The sequence below is a fragment of the Cottoperca gobio genome, chromosome 7 (assembly GCF_900634415.1).
Source record: "Cottoperca gobio chromosome 7, fCotGob3.1, whole genome shotgun sequence".
Taxonomy (NCBI): domain Eukaryota; kingdom Metazoa; phylum Chordata; class Actinopteri; order Perciformes; family Bovichtidae; genus Cottoperca; species Cottoperca gobio.
The window spans coordinates 10,799,241-10,820,113 of NC_041361.1; the positions used below are offsets into that span (position 1 = coordinate 10,799,241).

General features: G+C 43.1%; 1 protein-coding gene across 3 annotated transcripts in view; it reads right to left on the minus strand.

The window, feature by feature from the left end:
- l1cama (L1 cell adhesion molecule, paralog a) overlaps positions 1-18,187 on the minus strand; it is a 40,009-nt gene extending 21,822 nt beyond the window's left edge. For all 3 annotated transcript variants that reach the window (XM_029435277.1, XM_029435276.1, XM_029435274.1), the window contains exon 1: positions 18,034-18,187. The gene's annotated coding sequence lies outside the window, so the exon portion shown is untranslated. The remainder of the gene's footprint in view (positions 1-18,033) is intronic.
- Positions 18,188-20,873: the final 2,686 nt, after the last annotated feature.

Sequence of the window (20,873 nt, forward strand, 5' to 3'; positions counted from 1 at the left end):
AAACTGATGTGGCCTGACACACAAGCACACAAATGGACACACACGGCATGGTGCCTCGTGGAGCTCCATTATCACAGGGGTGAGAGTCACTGACATCGAAGCAGATGCCTGATTTCACATCTTCAAAGTGTCCGCTGTGCAGCTGTCAGTGATCCAATCCCAGCCCAGTTACCTGCTTCATTGGACAGGGTCAAAGGTCACCCCTGGGATGGCCGCTTGCAGCTGGGCTAAGATGACCCGCCACAGTGTTTCTGAGTGCTTTTAAAAACTATTATCACCACTGGGATGTCAACGGGCGCCATCAGAAGTCGTTCAATCACAGAGAAATTGTAGAGTGGACAGCACTGGATTCAGATTTGAGGGCGTGGTAGTTTCGTTTTCCCACAAGAAAATTAGCCGCCAACAGGCCATGTATCAAACGAGCCAAATCGACCACTTCTTCAATTATTCATGAATTTCTGCTTTTAGGTGTTTTGCTTACAAAAACAAGAATAACCGAAACATTTTGTATTATGCTGTTAGTGCTCATCATTAGTAGAATTTAATTGTCGTACACCATTGTGGTGTGTACCCCCCTTGTCATCCATTAGCTAGGAAATTGCACCGCTCCTTCCTCTGCAAAATGTAGTAATTAACATTAAGTAGACATGTTGGGTGTTGCCAAGGACTTTGAATGCTGAATAGGCTCTCTTATCAGTAGAGGAGGGGGGAAGACAGACAAGATCAAACCTCAAGAGTCAAATCATGTTTGGAGTTTCACACATATTCTAATCCCCATCGTACCAACCACCCACATACACATGAGAGACTTTTACGGTTTGCTTCATATCTTCACAAATCCGTGTGAGGAGCCGCTGTGTTGATGAATGTAGCCTGGTATATTTTCTCTCAACACAGTGAGTCATGCAAATATGAATTCTAAAAGCTTCTCCGTACTTTGATCAGATGTGCTGCTCTACTAAATGTGTGTGTGTGTGTGTGTGTGTGTGTTTGTATGTGTGTTTGTGTGCATGTTCAAACATGTGTGCAGGTCTTGTGTCCTGTCATGCCTTGCTTTTAAATATTAACTACCTCCAGCTGTGAAGATGTGTAGGGGGAGAGGACGTGGAACGGAAGGAGGGGGGGGGTGGGGGACGAGAAATTAATACATGCCCCCCTTTACCCCCTACTCTTCCCCCAGGGTTCGTCTGTCTGTAGAAACATTAGACGGAAAAGAGACGGACGGAGGGACAGGGGGAAGATGGAGGGATTTAGACATAAACAAAGAGAGCACTCACGAGGAGAAATGGACTGATGAGACATTACAGGAGAAACGCAGTGAGACATTATAAGGGTCAACGGATAGTACAAGTGAGGAAAGGGGGGGTCTGAGAAACAAGGTGATGCTGGTGGGGGGTAGATGATCAGGCCCCCTACTGAGTGAATTATTCATAGAGATACCGTTCCTGTCGGCACAATTTGCCCTAAATTCACCCAAATCCATAATTCATTCACACCCCACACCACACATTTGGTTTGGCCCCAGAGTGATGCTGTCCATCTATACCTTCCGTCTTCTGTGAGGCTGTCTGATTCTCTCCTTCACTCCCTCCCCCTCTTCCTCTCTCTGCCAGGGTCATACTTAATGCATGAGCCTGTTGCAGTGAGACAAGTCTCAGACCCACTTTGTCGCAACAGCAGAAAAATACCACAACTCATGTGAAATAATGCGGGCTACCTGTTTCCGCTCCGCCATTCAACTTCGTAATGCAGACATGTCTTCCATCCTTCACCGCAGGGAAGATTGCATTTCTTGCAAGTCTTTCTTACATATTCTACTTAGGAGCCAAGCCCTATGATAGGAACTGTCCAAAAACGGTGAGTGCCCATTTTCCTGTCACCTTTTTATCAGTCTTCTTCTCCTTCTCCTCTCGCAGCCCCCTTGGTAGCTGACACTAAAAGCTTTCTTCAATTCCCCCCCGATCACTTTTCACAGTTCATTTCCTGATCCCTCTTCCTCTCCTGTCTCGTCGTCTTTCACTCTGGCTCGGACAACAGGCGTTGAGGCTGATTAATTCAATATTTGCAAATTAAATGGAAAAGAAGGCTTTACAGCACAGTGGGCAACAAATACATCCCACATGCCGCTACTCTTTGTGTAAAAGGCCAAGTAACGTGTGTTTCAAGATCGATGATCCACAGTCAACTCCACATGGAAATTTACCAGCGGAAAAAGCTGCAGAGCTATACAGCTTATCTGGAATCAGGGTACACAGACAGCACATTTATCAATACCACTATTAGCATAAGCTTGGCCGTTGGATGCTTAGCTACTCCTGCTGTTGTCAAATGCGGCAGTAGAATGCACGCCACGTTTTACAAACGCCTGCACCTCTTTCAAAGACCTCACCTCACCCCCCACCCCCCTTTTTTTCTGTCAAGGGTTAAGGTTTAATATTGGAGTGACACAAAGCTGGAGAAAATAAAGGTTGTCAGAGGAGCCGTGAGGGCAACCGCCCACTCTCTCTCTATCCTGGTTGCCTTGACAACAGGGTCTCCACACAGCATCCCCCTTGTACATACAAATTCAGTTATTCACACACATGGACACTAACGGGTTTGCGGTATCACTTACATATGCGCACGCACGTACACACGCTCGCTCATTTGCTACCACACACACTGACAGGCCGTCCCTCAAACACGGACACATGCACATGCACACAAACATGCACGTGCACACACACACACACACACTTGTAAATACAAATACTGGACATCTTCACATCTATACTATGTACACATACTCAAACCTCGACTTGGCATAAAGTGTTTAAGTTACTCAAAGATTTATAAGGTGAAATCATTTACAGGCTCATCAAACTGAAAGTTAAAATACAAAACGGAAGTACAAGATTCCCAAAGTCCTCTACAAACCTCTCTCTCTCCCTTGTACAGCAATAAACACACGGGCACCCCTCCTATTGCCAAGACTACAAAAGGAGCTACCTCTGGCGTGATTTATTTATTGATGTTTTTCCCCTTAAGACACAATGGGAATAGTAGAATAAAAGAAGTGGTGAATAATTGAAGGAGAAGGGAGTGGACTCATTAAGACATCCGTGAGGGCTGGAGAAAGAGAGGAGAGGTAGATGTAAGAAAACTGACGAAGAGAAAGAAGGGCAACACCGGCGGGAGATCAAAGGGGAGGATTGACAACAAAGTCAACAAGAAAAAGTCTGAAAAATTCATAGGCGGTGAAAACAAAGAGATAGAAGTGGGTTTGTAAAGAACTAAAAGATAACAAAGTATAAATGACAGATGTGGAAAGGGAGATATCTGGTTATGGGATCACTGACCAGTAAAAGCTCTGTAACGATCAAAAACAGGAGTGTTACCCCTAATGTAATAGTGTATCAGATTCCCTGAATGTGTGTGTGTGTGTGTGTGTGTGTGTGTGTGTGTGTGTGTGTGTGTGTGTGTGTGTGTGTGTGTGTGTGTGTGTGTGTGTGTGTGTACATGAGTCCATGCGTGTTGCAGCGTGTATCAGAAGGGATCAGCTTGTCTGTCAGTGGGTCAGCTAATCTCTTGTCAGCTAATGGAGCTGGTCTTGCAGATGGAGTGCCGCCTCTAGCTCTCTCTACTTCGAGCATGTTAGCTGCTGCTCACTTAAGCCCACAACTGATAAGCTAATTTGCTTATGGCTTGCCTGTCATTCAGTTAGTCACAGGAAGTGGAGATGAATGGTTTCAATAAACCAAAAGGAAAAATAAACCGAATGGAGCCGGTTTGTGTGTTTGGAGAGATACAATCATGACCGTAGACTTCTGTATGGGAAGGTTTAAATGGACACAACGTGTGGGTCGTGCTGCAAAATGTAATCTCTTTTTTAATTTCAATTCACCTTTAATCTAATTAAATATGGTAAGAAAACAACAAAGACACAAATCAAAATCTTTGTGTACACTAAATGAGAAACATGTATTCTGTGTACACACACAAGCATAAAGACTATGCTGCTGCAATGTTGCCTGAGGGCGTCATTTGCTTCATTAGCAGCAGCATCAGTCAGATTCTGTGCCCGCTGCACAAAGCGCAGTAATTACGGACACACCCTCCGTGTCATGCAGAAGATATAAGATGCAATGCATCCAAGCACCCCCATGCACACTACCCATCCTCACAGGCACATTGTTATGCACTCTGTGTGCAGGAGGAACAGGCAATGACGAACACATACAGCTCATGAAGATACTTTTTTTGTGGCACAGTGGTTTAGTGTTCATACAGTAGATAGTTAATGGTGTTAGCTTGAGTAAATAATCACAATTATGACATTATGAAATTACGTGAAAGAGCTATTAGGAGTGACCTTCTCTCAGTCCCCTCCCTTGCTCCGTTCCAAGCTTTCTCTCTCTCTCTCTCCTTCTCTCTCTCTCTCCTTCTCTCTCTCTCTTCTCTCTTTATCTCTCACAGGCAGCCTCTCCCCTTTTCTGCTGTTCCTCTGGAGCTAACAGCCTCGCTTGTGTTTTTCTTCTTATTTGATGTGCATTTTGACCTTCACTGCCTTTTTTTTCTCTACCTTTGTGACGAAATTATGCTGTTTGTGTGAAGTGAAGCTCAGTGGAGATCTTTCGGTAAACGTGTTTGTTCGCAGCCATTCATCCCTTAGAGAGAGAAATTAGAGGGAGATCAGACGGGTGAAAGGGAGATTTTGTGTTTGTATGTGCTAGTAAAGCCTTTGGGGATCAAACTGGAGGCAGGCAAGCAGGCCAGTAAAAAAGAAGCTGACACCAGTATAGTATCTATCAGTGTTAGCCCTGAAACCAGATGCAGCAGCTTAACACTGTTGGTGATGACAAACCAGCTACAACAACACAAACAGTAACGGCACCGGAGGGAAATCAGCCACTGAAGCACATGCTGGAATAACTTTACTATGGCATTTATGTAAGAGCACAAAATCTAAGTACATTTACATGACTTTATTTTTTCTATACAGGTCACATTGTTATTCAAGTCAGCCGTGCATAAGTACAGTATAAAGCAGCAGAAGGGAAAACTGTGTGAGCCTCAAAGAGAGAAGACTGCAGTGCTAAGGTTATCTGATGAGCCTCAGGTGTGAATGAGAGCATATGTGTGTCAGGGTTGCATCAAGTGTGCAGGTGGGGGCAGGTTTGTGTTGGCTGTTGCAGATAGTGATGTCTGAGGAGGGGCTGTGCAGTCAGTCATTCAGCAGACAGAGAGGAGGAGGAGGGAGTGGTCCCTCGAGTCAGGTGATAAGTGGCCCGTATAGCTCTGGAGGACTCAGCTGCCTGCGACTCATGTGACACGTGGACGCCTCCGCAGGGACTATCTACACGCCACGCCCCGAGGAGAAAGGCGGAGTGTATACGTGACCTTAGACCTCCACCCCAACAGGTTTGACATTTGAGATATCTAGGTCTCTGAGAAACGAAGCACTCTTACTGAAGAAACAAAACAAAAAAAATGTGACTTGTATATTTCAATACGTGGATTTGTAGCCCTTTAGTTTCCCTGCCGACAGCTCTTTGTTAAGATTTAGACGTTCCCAGAAACAATTGTCAAGGTCTCTTTAGGTTGGATATAATCCTGTCTTTTCCACCACTTCAGGGAAATGAGCTACTGGCAGAGCAAGGTCACACATAGTGCCAACACATTTGCATGGAATGGCCCCAGTGGCTCAACGACTGTGGGAAAGTGTCTGAATCTTTTTTTTTTTATAGCCTGATGCTGGAGGCATGAAGAAGTCACACATGAAATTCCAGAAAGTCTCATACGTCAAACATGCTTACACCAATGCACAGACAGCACTGCAGTAGTTATACTAATCAAAGCAATGCAAAAGAGAGAAATATAAATAATTGCTAATTATTTACATCAAAAGCAAACTCTTCAAACAGCACTAGCATAACCAATCACTTAATTGACTACAGCTAAGGTGGAGGGGATGCAGTTTTAGATAAACAGTTCACAGTGATTTGCATCTACAAAATGAATAACCAGGCCAAACAACAGCTTCTTGGCAATCCCATTAACTTTGTTAAAAGTTGCAAAAGCAGCACTTGCCCTTAAGTGCTCCTCGTCTAATCAAATACAAGGTCTTCTGGGGATGAGGCAGGAGATGTAACGCCCCTATACAGCTAGTGAATGTCCAAGTGAAATCAGAGTGGAAAAAGAAGAGGGCGTGTGTGTGTGTGTGTGTGTGTGTGTGTGCGTGTGTGTGCGACAGCAACAGAAGGAGTGAAGTGAACATTAAAATAACAGATACTGCAGCTATCTTCAGACAGTCTAGTCTCCCAGACTAAAAATGAAAAAATCATCACAGTCTCATAAACTGGGACAATTTATCCAACCTAACTCTGTCTTCTGTTAGCAACTAAAACTTGGATTTTGTGCTAACATTCTGAATGAGCAATTCTATTGATTTGTTTGTTGTTCAAGTTGCAATTTTGTTTTCTTTCTGCCGTGTTTGCACTTTGCTGTATACATTTTATGCTTCAGAGACTCTCGCCACACAGCAATGACACGTCAATCTATCAGATGTATTTGGGTGAATGAAAAATATTTTCAATCAGACTTGCAGAACTTTTTAAGTTCACATGATTCAAGTCATCTTAGTAAATTGCTATTCTCTATAAGCATGCTCTCTACGAATAGATCCAGTAATACCCACCTATATTCCGTTCATTTAAAACTGAACATTTAAAATCTGCTGTTGTGAACACTGATGCAAGGCAGTGATACGTTTACATTTCTTTCAGCTGTATCTGCAGTTTGGAGATGGGCTTTTTTACTGCATTTTGTTTTGTACAAGTTTTGTGTTAAAAAAAAAGAAAGAAAATCAATATACAAGTACAAATTATTATTATATAAGTGTGTGCACTGGCTCAGAAAGCTGTGCCCCACTGGAGCCGCTTCTTGTCTCTACATCAGCTTGTTTCCGCCTCTCTCAGTCTCTCCGTGTCATCAACACACACAGGAAAACCGCAAAGCTCAGATATGTGAAGACTCGCACACACAAACATGCACGCAGCAGCAGACTGAAGGTTGGTTTAGGTAATTGTCTGGCAAGACAAGTCAGTTTAAGGGAATTTGCCTGCCATTCAAATCAGGTTGAGTGAGGATAAAAGAGTTTGCATGGTGATATGGCTGCTGAGCTTCGTACGTCTCAGCTTATGTGTACGCACCACCTGCGTGTGCACTTGTGGGTTGGTGTGAGGAAGGGTGAGTGTGTGTTTACTTAGGATGTGACAGGTCAGTATTGTCATGCATGACTCATTTTGTTTGTTGTAGAATGTGTCCGTGTGTGTGTGTATGCGTGTGTGTGTGTGTGTGGTGTCTAGGGATAGGTGTCAATACCCCTGCCTCCCTTTCCTTTTCTCACCCCGCTATCACCATGACAACCCCCTGACTCCAGCTCAGCCGCACATAGAAAATATTTCTCTCCCTTCCCCCTCCTACTTGTTCATCCTCCTCACCCCATCCCCCCATCTCCCCCCCTCCCTTTCCCTCTCTCTCTCTCTCTCTCTCTCTCTCTCTCTCTTTCTCATCTATCTGCACTTTATACTTTATACTTTATACCTTCATCTCCCATCTCCATCTCTTGCTCTTTCCCCATCTCTGGCTTTCTCCAGTTCCCCTGTTATGTCTACATGCTACCAACACTTGAAAGAGTTCCTCGTTCCTGACTGTCGTCTTTGCTGAAAGTCTCTCTGTTTGCGTTCTTCTATCTCTTTCACTTCTGTTCTCTATTTTCTGCTCCCTGCTGATTGCCTCTCGCTCCTTATATCAGTATGAAACTCCTCTTTTCCTCAGCCTGAACTCCTTTACCTCACCCCTCCCTCCTAGTCTTCTTCTCCTTCCTATCGAAAGAAGCTTATGGAACACTTCTTCCATCTGTGCTGCAGTACATCTTCATTACAACCTCCCAGCCAATATCATTCACAATGCAATTACAGGTAGCATTCTATCAACCTCTGCCATCAACTTTTATCAAGCCTGAAAGAGACCGTCCAGTCTGAAGGGAAATTTGCAGGCTGGCACAGCATCGATACAGTCCCTCGACCCTAAGTGGCTGAGTAACTCCCATCACATCTGTTATCATTATCATCAGCAAACCATTTCTGCTCTGTAACTAAATCCAATCATTACCAATGGAGTCTGCGGAGGAGATCTATTTGAGGCGGAGCGGCTTGTGCTCTCCAACAGAGGAGGGCCAAGCTCCATCAAAGGCTGCAGTGTTATCTGAGGCGCACAGCCCTGTCTCTGCTGCAGACCCCTGTCTCTGCAAATCCCTCTCCCCACGTCTCTACACAGCTCCAGCCCCTCCACACACCAGTGTGTAGTGGTGCAAAGAGATCAAGGACGTGACATTTTCCAGAATGCGCAGTAATTTTCAACAAGGCGCAATATGAAAGAGACAGACAACCTGTTCCATCTCGCCTGTGTATGTGCGTCATCGTCACACGTTAAAGGGAGCGACAAGTATACCTGGCTTTATATTTTCTATTTAAGGAGGCAGACAGAGTGAATAAGCAAAAAGAAAAAGGGAGGAAGCCGTTTCATATCCTCTCTATTTATATTGTTTTGCACAGTTTCACCGCGCCTCTCCATCCAAGCTCTCCTCCTCTTGCGTCATCTTTTCTTTCCCCCTTCTCTTCCTCCTGAGGTATTGCCCTTACACTGAAGCCCCAGCTGTGGCCACAATTCTAGCGCACTCTCTCATCTCTCTTTTCCTCTCGTTTTGCTTCAGTTATGAGAGATGACAGAAAGGGTTTGGCCCCAACTCCAGCGAGAAAGAGAGGGAGAAGAAAAAACAGTTAGAAACAGAGAGAGTGGCCACAGGGATGCAGAGGAAGCTGTGGTGACCTTATCCTGCGGCTAAACAACCAGTTGATGAGCTTTTTTCACAGAGTTAGGCCAACAAGGTCTGACAATCCGCGTCTATACTGTAGACACACACAAAACAAAGATGCTTGCGGCTAGCTGTTGATACTCTTGTGTATACTGCCACAGTCATATAAGCAACATAGACACACACCTTCGCATGGAGAAAATAGAATAGTTCTAGTACACTAAATCCCCTGCTATAGTGGCATATATCTAAATCATCTCCATCCCATGATAACATAAAACATGCTGATCGTGCTGGTTCCTATTTAGGACACCAGCACAGTACGTCAGCAACTCCTGCCAGCGAGCACTAGCCAAACAAATACAGCTTTTGCATGACAACATTTCTCAAACACCTCAGAGTCTGTTTCCTTTATTTAAACTGAAAGCAAAAACCAGCTTTTCTGACACTTGTGGAGGCGGACCTCACAGGCAGGCTGAGGGGCCGAAACACAGGGACTGTATGGCGGCCGCGCGGCTAGTAACAGCCCTGTCACTAACGTTTACGGTTGGATTGTTTGTCCCCCTCTGAACCACGAGCAGTGCTCACTACACAGTCATAAATAAAACACAGACTGTCTGGCCTACTGGATGGCGGAGAGACAGAAGGAGGAATGGCGAGACAGAAGGGATGGGGGGCGCGAGAAAGGGAATAAGTTACGAGGACGTTTAAAGATGGATGATATATGGTACTCATCGAGAATAAAGTCATCCCAGCTGAACACTTGCAGATCTTATTCTGGCGGTTTAGTCTGCATGCAGTTCTACTATTTGTGTTTGGGGTTGTTTTTAGTTTTTATCAAGTGTCATATAGTCACTCAGTAATCAGCCCGGAGGTTGAAGGTGAGCTGCATGTGTGTGTGCGCGTGTGCTTGGCAGGTGTGCATCTGCCGCTGCACGCGCTGACATTTTAATCGCTACAGGATCTCTGTCCTTTCCCCTCCCATGTCTCTCTGCTCCCCTATCTTCCCACATTGTCCTCCCATCTTAACCTCTACACTCTCACACTTCCTGCTCGTCGCCCTGAGCGAGATCACACTTTAATGGAGCACTCAACATTATTAAAAAGGTTACTGATAATAAATGTCCTTTCTTTCTCTCCCAATATTTCCACCTTCTCTCCTGCTTCCCCTGCCCCACCCAACTGTGTAAGGCCTGGAGGAAGAGGTATTTGCTTATGTGTATAATTACCTCGTTAAGCTGGTTAACAATGTCCGGGCCCTCTGTCTATTCTCTCCCGTTTCTCTCTTTATCTCCATGTGGTTTGTATTCAGCTCTTCGTCTTTTCTCTCTTTCTCTCCCCCGATGTGACATCTGCACCCTTAAATAAATGTACTTTTCCTTCTTGTTGCTCCTGTGTCTTCTCTAGGGGATTGCTCCTTTTATCCTTTCCTCGTATTAACAAGAAGCCTCGCCCCATGTCTCCTCATCACTGCTCCTGTCTTCTCTTCTACATAGATTTCAATGATTTACAAAAATCGCTACACGAAAGTGCGCCCTGAAAGTTTGGCCACAAAAACACAATTGCTCAATTTCCCCCGCTGTGAAACAGAGCATGATGGCTGATGTAAACAGACAGTTTTATAGCTAAATATAGAGTCTCATTATTGCAGTCTGGCACTGTGCGAGGCTCTCTGTAGCGCCATGCCCAATTACCCCTGATCAATTCAGGGAGCAGACTCAAACAACTCCAACACCAACCTGATTTAAAAGTCTGCATTTTGAAGAGGCTAACAAGAACAGAGTCACCGATTCCTTCTCAGGTAGATAGTGCTGCGTGGAGTGTGTAGCAGGTTAGCATGGTCTGATGTATTCTGGCTATGAGCAGATAAAGAGAGACATTGAGAGGGATGTAGGTCATAAATAGTTAAGAAAACAGCAGAATAGGTCATATAAACCCTTACTTCACCGTGTACGGTCTCCAAGAGATGGAGAGGCATCCCAAAATATTAAGCAGAATGCACACTGGACTGACTTCTAAACTAAATAACTGTGATACAAGGCACATACTGACTAATACACTACATGCAATGCCAATAATTATGATTATGATGGTGTTATTGAGAAAGCAATAGGCGATAATAATCTTAACGTTCATCGGCAGCCGAGGCATTCTACGATCCTGCATGGATTGAGAAAAAGACGTGTTCTTAGGGTCGAGAAAATGTTTTCCCCTTTCTCTCTGTGCTTCTTGTCAAGCTCTACTGTCACTGTCAATGTTCGAGGAACACAGTTTCTTGCATTTATACGCCATGAAAGACATGCGAGAAATGTCCTGAAATGCATTCTGAAGGACGAGGCTGCCCGTTCAGAGGGGAAAGAAGCAACACGACCGTTGTTATTCATGAAAACAAACTTAAAGAGCACACCTCTCTAAATCCTATCTGTCTCCACTTTTGTCTCTGACATTTCTTTACTCCTTGACATTTTCCTTTTTCTTGCTCTATACTCTACTCTATACGGCTCACAATCAATTTCCCTTTCCTGTAGTTCTTTTCTTACAATCCTACCTCTTTGTCTCCTCGCCTCTCGTCTGATATTACCCTGTTTTAACCTTGCGTGCCCCTCATCTGCTCTCCTCCAGCCAGCGCCTGCACACATGTGGTGGGTGTAGTGTGTAATAGGATGGCACAGTAGGTGAGATTAAATTAGGCCAGTGTATGGGGATTACAACCCACTCAAAACCTGATCCCCTCCCACTCTCTGTAATCCAACCCTAATGAATATATCATGGCTGACACAGCAGATAAAGGGCCTGCGAGGAACTACAGTCACAACATCATTGAGACACGCAGAGCAGACAATACAGAATGCATGTTTACTTGACATCACCTGTAGTACTTGAGGCCACTGTGTTTGTTCAAGTGTGGGTAGATGCTTGTGTTTCATGCGCCATCTATTTCAGTTATGGTTAATTCAAATGAAGTGTAGGTATACAGTGTGGGAAGAGACAAGTGAAACTAAAATCAATATACCTCAAAGTAAACACTCCAAATAAATAAGCCTTTAGATGCATTCAGAAAACTATCAAACCACACTGCGTTTCACTAACCCTTCACTCAATGTCAAGCAGTCACATTCAATTCAACTCTAATGCCTCCAAGAAGAAAAGTCTACTGTCTGCAACATGCCAAACACAGCTTACCATTTTATCAGTGCAATTTGAAGACTTCATTCATCTACAACTGACGCACAAAATTCCCAGACCGACTTTCACAGTTCCAGGGAACATCATCTTGATGAGTAAACTCTCGTGGGCTTCAATCTGTGATGCTTTAAATGACTACATATGCTCTGGCACAAGGCTTAATGTTGCAATCCAGTCAAAACATGTCCATACCCAGAATGTCTTTCAGGAGGAACTTCCTCAGCTTTGGTGAAACAGTGACTCCACAAAAAACATTCAGCCATGACGGTCAAATACTAGCTGTGCAACAGATGCACCTGTAAGTATAAGTGATGGCAAGAACACTGCTATGACACTGGTCTATGGTCTGTCAAAATAAAACGTTTTTGCTAAGCTTAAGTATTGTCAAAGGAAAAAACTGGGCTAGAATGAAAGTTATGCCAAGGACATTGAGAAACATTGTCGAAGAGTATTGAAGAAAATAAAGCTTAGTAGAGCAGTATGATGTAACTTGGAGCAAAGCAACATTGCTGAAGTATCCTACAGCTCTGAGATACATCGAGCCTCCAAGTTTCATTAAAAATGCAGCAGGCCTCTCAGCAACAAATCAATAAATTAGTAAACCAATGCTGCCATGTCCCCTTAATAAACAGCCTGTGCAATGTAATCAAAGCCAGAATGGTATCATATTATGGTCACAGGTGCCCTTAACAAATAAACCAGTTTATGTAACAAATAAACTACTTAGATTATAACGTTATATGTTACAAAAGCCTCCTAAGGCAGAATAATAAAGGTTAGGCGGCGCTGTTGACCGAAAACATAGATACTTTTAACCTTCAACTGTAGTCCGACCATCTGCAGATGTTTTTCTCACAGCAAAGGTTAGAAAAAACTACTACTACTAATAACAATAATTAAAAAGAATAAGAATAAGAATATTAACAAATACAATGATGATAATATATTTAGCTTCATTTTAGTTTCCTCTTTTGGTTAAATTGGTGACTAATTTAGATTTAAAAAGATGAGCATCAACTAAAAGCTTCTGTATTAAATGAAATGTTGAAGAGCTTTATAGTGAAAAGAATGAGGCAAAAATAATCACATTAATAACTTTAAAGTAGAAAGGGTAGATTTTAAGCAATTTTTACCCAGAAACTTAGATTTAGGCTGCTTCCTGTTTCTCAGCCATGTGGTCATCAGACACTTCACAAATGAAAGATAATAACCCAACATTGGTATTTGATTTATAGCTAATTCATTCATTAGGTCATCTCCTACTGGCCACTGCACGCACACAAATGCACTGAGAAACATCTTTCACAATCAACAGAACACGTCAGATTCATTTGGGAAACACACAGAGGGTCAATTTAGTCCAATTATAGCCACTGATGTGGACAATAAAGCCTTTCTGATAGAGCTGACTGTGGGCCAGATGGAGTGACGCTAAGGGGAATTCTCTTTTTTTCACTGAGACAAAGACATTATTTTGAGACTTGCAAAAGGACGAGGAAAGCATCAAGGAGGCAAAGAGAAGGTCAGACATGGAGTTTAATATTTCCCCTAATTCATATTCAGTCTTATGTATAGATATAATGCTTTGCTGCTTTCGAGTCTGGTTCTTTATGTTAAACAATGTGGACTGAAGGAATTTAAATTCATACAATTAGCCTTTTTTAATTTGCAATGTAATAATAAAATAAAGTGATAAAAGATGTATTTTATTCTCTCCATTCCCTCATTTTGAGATATTTGTTCTTGATGTCTTGCCTCCGATTTCTTTATTGGTTTGGCAGTAATTAATTTCTCTCTTGATTTCAAGTAATATCCACTGTGGGGTTTCAGTTTTGTAATTTTAACTGCCAATATCACATTTGTCACCCAGGGGAATTCCACAATTTCTTCTCTCTCATACCATCACTTCTAAAACGCTGTAATAAGGTAATTCACTCTGCCAAATTAAATTCATTTCCATACATGACGCCTCTATTTGTGCCCTCACAGGTTGAATTGTATAATAGGGTTAGATTTATGAGTCTTTGTCTGAGAGCCTCTTTCTGGGAAGGCTTGGTCATTATTTTGATTAAGACTCCAATGTGGGCTTCTCTGTCCACCACTGCATGAATACTAATATAATAAGTGAAACCAAAGAACTGCGTGGTGGGAAGAGAAGAGGGGAGAGAAAAGAAAAAGGAGAAATGCACATTGATCGATACACTCTATCTGTAGAAGAACGAGAGCAGAAGAAGAGAGAACTCTTAAACGATGAGTGGAACAAGGTGGTTCAGAGAAATTGCCATGTCAGTCTTCTTCCACTTTGTCTCATCTTCCATAACAACTTATATCTTTTTACCATCTCTGTACCATCCTGCTGCCTTTTAAATCAATCCTTTCCATCATGAAGTTTTCCTCCCCTGCCTTCCTCATTTCACCTCCGCACATTTAATTCTCCCCTTTTGCTCCACCTTCATTCTCCTTCCCTCCTCCTCAATTCTCTATAATCATTTACCCGTGGCTGGCCTGTCAATCCATCTGACCCTTAGCTCCCTAAATCACCACAATGTATTCTCCACCAAACCCTGACAGCATGTCTACATGGTCCCCCACTTGACACCCAGTGGGCTGACTCCCATCTGCACAGTCTAAATCAAACAGCCTCCAAGCTGCAACGAGGAAGGGTGGGGAGGGGACTGACGCTCCATCCTGACAGGATCCTGAAGGTGCACATGAAACTGCGCACGCACGCACGCACATGCACGGCATCAAAAAGGCGCTCGCATGCTGGGAGATACTCAAGGGAGTTTACTCTGAAGCCTTTGAATCTGCAATCTTGAGTTTGTAACTTTACAACTAATATTCTCAAAGGAGGATGAAAAGGAAACCAGAGATGAAACAGTTATTGTTGATACTTCAGTCTGAGAGATAGTTCTCTCTCTTAACCCTTATTTTACCCCGTCAATGCTTTAATGGCTGAATCCCCAAGAAAGTGGCAAGTGCGCTCTTTGATCAGTAGCAGACGCTTAAGTAATCAGGCCAAGGAGGCAACATTAGAGAATCTTTCATCTGGCGCACTGCAACAGGATCTCTGCAGCGAGGGTTTGCAAACTGTTTGTTTGTGTGTGTGTTGCAGAAGTTGTGCCTGTGCAGATGTGTTTGTGTTGATTTATGCCTGTTTGGTGAGCAGGATGACGAGCAAACGTGCCCTGAGGCAATAACAGGTGGCTAAGGAGCGAAGGGCCAGCGCAGTACTGCTCTTCCCCGGAGTTGCTTAGAACAGATTGAGAGCAGATCACTCCTCTCCTCCTACACAACACCAGCTCTCCACTTCAACTGCAGGACTAAAGGCATTTGGAAACAGGCCAGTCTCTGACATTATCCCATGAAAAATGAATCGAGGCAAAAGCATGAATATCCGACCATACATTGCAGGGGTTCTTCTCTCTTCATTTTCATCAATCAGAATCCTCCTTTTTATTATTGTCTATGGTTATTTCTGTTGCTACAGCCCCTCCCTTGTGACCTTGCCCTTTTCTATATCCTACTTGATCCCTCCTTACCTCTCTCTTTACTCTCTTCAATACCTATAGCAGTGAACATGCATTAAAGGATGCGTTTCAAAAGGAAGTCCAGCTTATTTATGTTGCTTACATCATCCTCCCTTCCTTTTCTCTCTCTCTTTCAGTGCCGATCTCCTGTCCCTCTCTGCTCACATAAATCCCTGTTTCCATCCATCTCTTTGATGGAACAGCTCAATTAACCAGCCCGTGTCCGAGGGGGAGATTACATTCTGCACCATACTGTAGCGAGTGTAATCGCACACCAAGTCTAGGCAGCTACTCCGACAACAACATCCCTGCTACACTAGCAGCTCCCAACACCGTCTAGAGATCCGGCTGCCACTGCCATACAACCCCACTGCATTAAATAGTATGATAATGTGACCAGCAGTGGGTCTCTGGGGCATTGCTGCCACGGAGAGGACACACACACACACACACACACACACACACACACACACACACACACACACACACACACACACACACACACACACACACACACACACACACACACACACACACACACACACACACACACACACACACACACACACACACACACACACACACACACACACACACACACACACACACACACACACACACACACACCAGCAGCAGTATCTTGATCTATTGTGTGAATGTGTGCAGTGCAGTATGTTTATGGATGTTGTACAGATGGTAACAAGTCATTGTCAGGCGAAATGCCTTCCCACCCCTCCAGTCCCTTGACTGGGTTCATCTGGGACAAGCTGCAGGCTATTGAGGCATGGAGGGAGGGAGGGCAGGTTCAATACATCACTAGCACACACACGCATTCGAATGTTATGGTCATTTTGTGAATCTGATAATAAATTAAGGATAAGAGTGCATGTTATGAGCAGAGGCACAAAGACATACTTAACCACAAAACACCAAACATGCACACACAACCTACAGACGAAACAAGCGTGCAGCCTTTGGGCAGCTGCTTGTGGCAATGCAGTTTTCTACATCATTAACACAACTGGTGGAACGTCTTTTTTTTCTGCCGTTGGGTGGAACAGATGTGTAACAGGCCACAGAGGGTGGCAGCAGGCAGCTGCATGGCATACAGCCAGGTGAGTGCCTCCTTTTCACGGGCACACCTCCACATAGTCTGCTGCGAGCGCTGCCCCACCCTTATTTTCACTTCCCCTGATATCTCCTTCCACATAAATATCTCTCTCACTCTGTCTCCTGTTGATATCTGAATCTATTTATTTATTTCCCTCTTACAGTTCTTCTTTAGATTCCTTCTCTGTCTTCCCTTAAATGTCTATAGTTTCAAGTTACCCTGCTCTGGCAACACAGCCCTACTGCGGCTGCAGGATATAAGATTGGTAGACTCGGAAATTGTTGTAGTCTGCTGTGCTGTTCACCATACAACTGAGTTTCATCCTCCACATCAATGAAAATCAGAGCAGCACATTGCAATCATGGGCAGTACTTAACATTAAGCCACTCAGCTATTAGCTGGGGGAGGGGAACGTGCAGAGAAAACGAATATTCATATTAAAGTAGCAAGGCAGAAGGAGAGCCAAAAGAATGTCATCAGTTTGCAGAAAATGCACAATGCAATATGAATGGCAAAGAAGCAGAGTGTGCAAAGTTTATTTGCATTTTATATTTCTCACATTTGGTGGGAAATTGTAAAACAAACGGCTGTCTGTGCATTTCTTAAATAAATATATAGCAACAGATTTAAAATGCAGCTCAACACAATTTGCAGTTAAACTAAAAATCCCATTCTTCTTTAGATAAGTAACCCAAATTACATCCAGTTTTCTATAAACACTAAATCCCAATTTAAGACATATCAGATAGCGACACATTGTAAAATGATTTAGTAATCTGGCAAATAAAATGTTTAGTGAGGAGGGACAATGGCACACAGCCCTGCTGCATATTCAATATTAATGTCAGAGGAGACCCTGTTGCATGCAATGGACTGGATGTTCAATTGGCGTGATAAATACACGAAAACTAAAGAAAAAACATTTTCTCTAAAAGTAATTTGCACCAACAGGTTATCATCCGGCATCAATACTTAAAATGTCCTTTTACAGAGTGTTACGGTGTAGTACAATTAAAGTATAATTAATCACAACCCCCACTACCACTGAAATAAAGGAGTGTTTGGAAATCCATCTAATTGCTTTATTTTGTTTGGAAATGTCATATTTTCCTAAACATCAACAGACCTGATGGGAATAGGAACAAATGCCTAAGAGAAGACATTAAAAATAAATTAAAAAAGCAGCTGTTTGAGTGCTTTACATGAACTAGACTGTCAGTGGTAGATGAGGCAAAGGTGCGATTCCATAACAAGCCACCTCCACCTAATTAATCCGCTCACCAGCTCTCTCCCGCTCTCCTTCTGTTTAATGACAAACTGTCCGTATCGTCACAAGAGGATCCTCTTACCTTCTCAGTGATGTTGCTTTCCTCTGGCAACTCCTTGCGTCTTTTCCCTCTCTCTTCCTCATGTACTTGTGCCTTTTCTTCCTCTTCTCTATGAAATTGATTGTGCCCCTCTCCTCTCTGCTGATGCTGCAGTGATAGAAAAACACACCCTCCTTCGACCGCTCTCTCTCTCCCTCCCTGACTCTCATTGGCTGTCTGTTAGAGGTGACATCACCCTTCTTCTCTGCCTGCCTCCCTCCCTCCTGCTCTGTTCCCTCCCTCACTCCCTCTTCACCTCACTCTCTGTGGATTGTGACCATTCCTTTATTGTACCCCCCTCCTCCTTCCTGTCCTCTATCCATTCCCTCTGTCCTCTTCTTTCCTCCCTGAAAACAGTCTGGATTAGTAGGTCCAGCTGCTCTTATTACTGCTCTTTTATTCATCCACGCAGTGCCAAGCATAATAATGCATACTGTACATTAGCATAGAGCACATAGTCTATGACCCTCCAGCACTTCTCCACCCTTCTTCTGCACCATTCCAGGAGCTAATAGACTACAAAGGTAAAATAATGACCGTAGGAGGTTTTGTGTTGGTAATCTCTTCGCTCCACTGGGCTCAACTTCCATAAGCTCTTTTAATTCATTCTGCAACGAAGACATTGACTGGGCTTCAGTTCATTACAGTGTAATTAAAGGCATGACTGGGATAATGTTACGTAATGCTGGTGAATAAAAAATGTGTCAGGAATTACTGCCGTCTCTTATCTTAGTCTGGGGAGGGGGGGGGGGCGCGGGTCGACGAGATGCAGAGATGATTTCAGGGTAATAAAAGGGCTGGGTAACCATGACGAGATAAATGTCATCACGTGACTGTGATCCAGCACACATGATGATAGAGATCTACAAATCTTTTGTTTTGAATGCTGCTACCTCTTTGCATCTTGATTTCGGTGGATGTATGTGTCAGTCAGTCGGCCGTATTTCCCCCTCAAGCTCATCCAAAATCCAGCTATACAAAAAGGGAATATTCTTTTTCTCTCTTTTAAAGCAATGCATGGACCGGCTCCAGTTTATATTTTAACTCCCAAGTCCCTATTCCACCTTCAAAACATTTTGATCCTCTAAACAATAACTCTTTTCAATTCCACGCTCTCAGTTTAAATCCGCGACTCACTGAGCTTTTCCCACTGCTGCCTGCAGACGGGGGAACAGTTTACCTCTCTCTGTTCGGAGGACTTTGACATACAGGATGTTTCAAATAGTGTTTTAAGATTATTTATTTTTACTTCTCTTTACTTTTTTTTTTCTATTAAATGTTTGAGGGATCATATACAGAATTTATATAAAGCAAAGAAATGATATAATTTGCACCATATTGAACTACTAGTAGAAACAAACACAACAAATATTTACTGCAGTTGTAAGTTACATGTCTGCTTTTTAATTCTGTGTTTTTGTTCACTATGCTTTTTGTTATTTTTAATAGCCTGTGACAATGAATTCACTTTGGTGATGAAACTTACCAACCTTGGTTAACTCCTGACTTCTCCTACAGCTCCACCATGAGGTTAACATTAATGGCTTTGAATTCATTCTCTCGACAATTATTGGATGGATTGTCACTAAATTTGATTCAGACATTCATGTTCCCTTCCGGATCAATTCACTTTGGCGATCCTTTGAATTTTCATCTAGCACCATCATCAGGTCAAACTTCATTGTGCGCTGGCCCAAACAATGACATACAAATACATTTTGATCTTTGCCTGAAATAAGAAAAGAGAAAGAAAGAAACACACGAACATGAGGACACCTACACACTCATTCCAAACTTTTTTCCTAAAAATAAAGTACTCACAACAACTCAGGTAATTGGGGCAGCACAATGTCCAGTCAGAAATCTCCATCCCCAGTGAGCTGCTGTAGATTTTCTTTGTGCCTTTCCAACCTGAGGGTGCCAGCCAGCCCATCTGCCTCTGGTGCCAGAGGATATGCCAGGCATGCAGACAAAAGCTGCCACGGGAGCAGCCAGCATGGTGATAATGATTGATGATACCAGTTTAGATAGGTGAGAACTTCTGTCATTATCCTCATGAGAGGCTGGATGGTTAAAGAAAGGATGAGAGTTCAGTGTCAAAACTGTGGCTGGATGGACGCCAGGAGCGAAGACAATGGCCACGGGGGTGGACACGACAATGATAGATTGATCTAGAAACAGAGGCTGTTTTGTTTGTTTGTTTGTTTTTGTTAACGTTAAGGAAGTCAGTTTAATTTCTTTTAACATTTTCTAGACAGACACTGGAGACAGGAATGAAAAGAAAGATGGTGGTTTCGAAAGAATAGGGGAACAGAAGAGCAGAACTAGATTCTAAGTGAAACGTAAAAACAAGCTGATTTACTGGTCTCCTTGAGGAGAATGGACGTAATGGATTTAAATTGGATTAAAGATGACTATCCATTTCATGTTCTTATGTTAAAGCCTGTGATGATTTGAGGACAAGACTTTTTAGTCAAATGTTCTTCATTTCTGACTGGATGAATAATTACAAAATGTCTTTTGTGAAGTCTTGTAGGTCCAAGTGGATTGAGCATTTAACAACTTACTAACTTAAGGAAACATGAAGGTGATTTTACTGCGAGAACTCTGGATTGTAGTTTATCAACAGGAAGCTTTTAGGACTTAATGGTCAACGTGAAGCTCAGTCTGAATCATTGTCCGAGTCATTTCATCTCCACAGCCTCCGTTTAGACCGAGCAATTAAAACATAAAACACGTGTTTAGAAGGATGGTGCATGTGGAAGATGGAAGAAAAATGAGTGTCCAACTTGAAGGAAATCTCACTCAGACCGATCAATAGA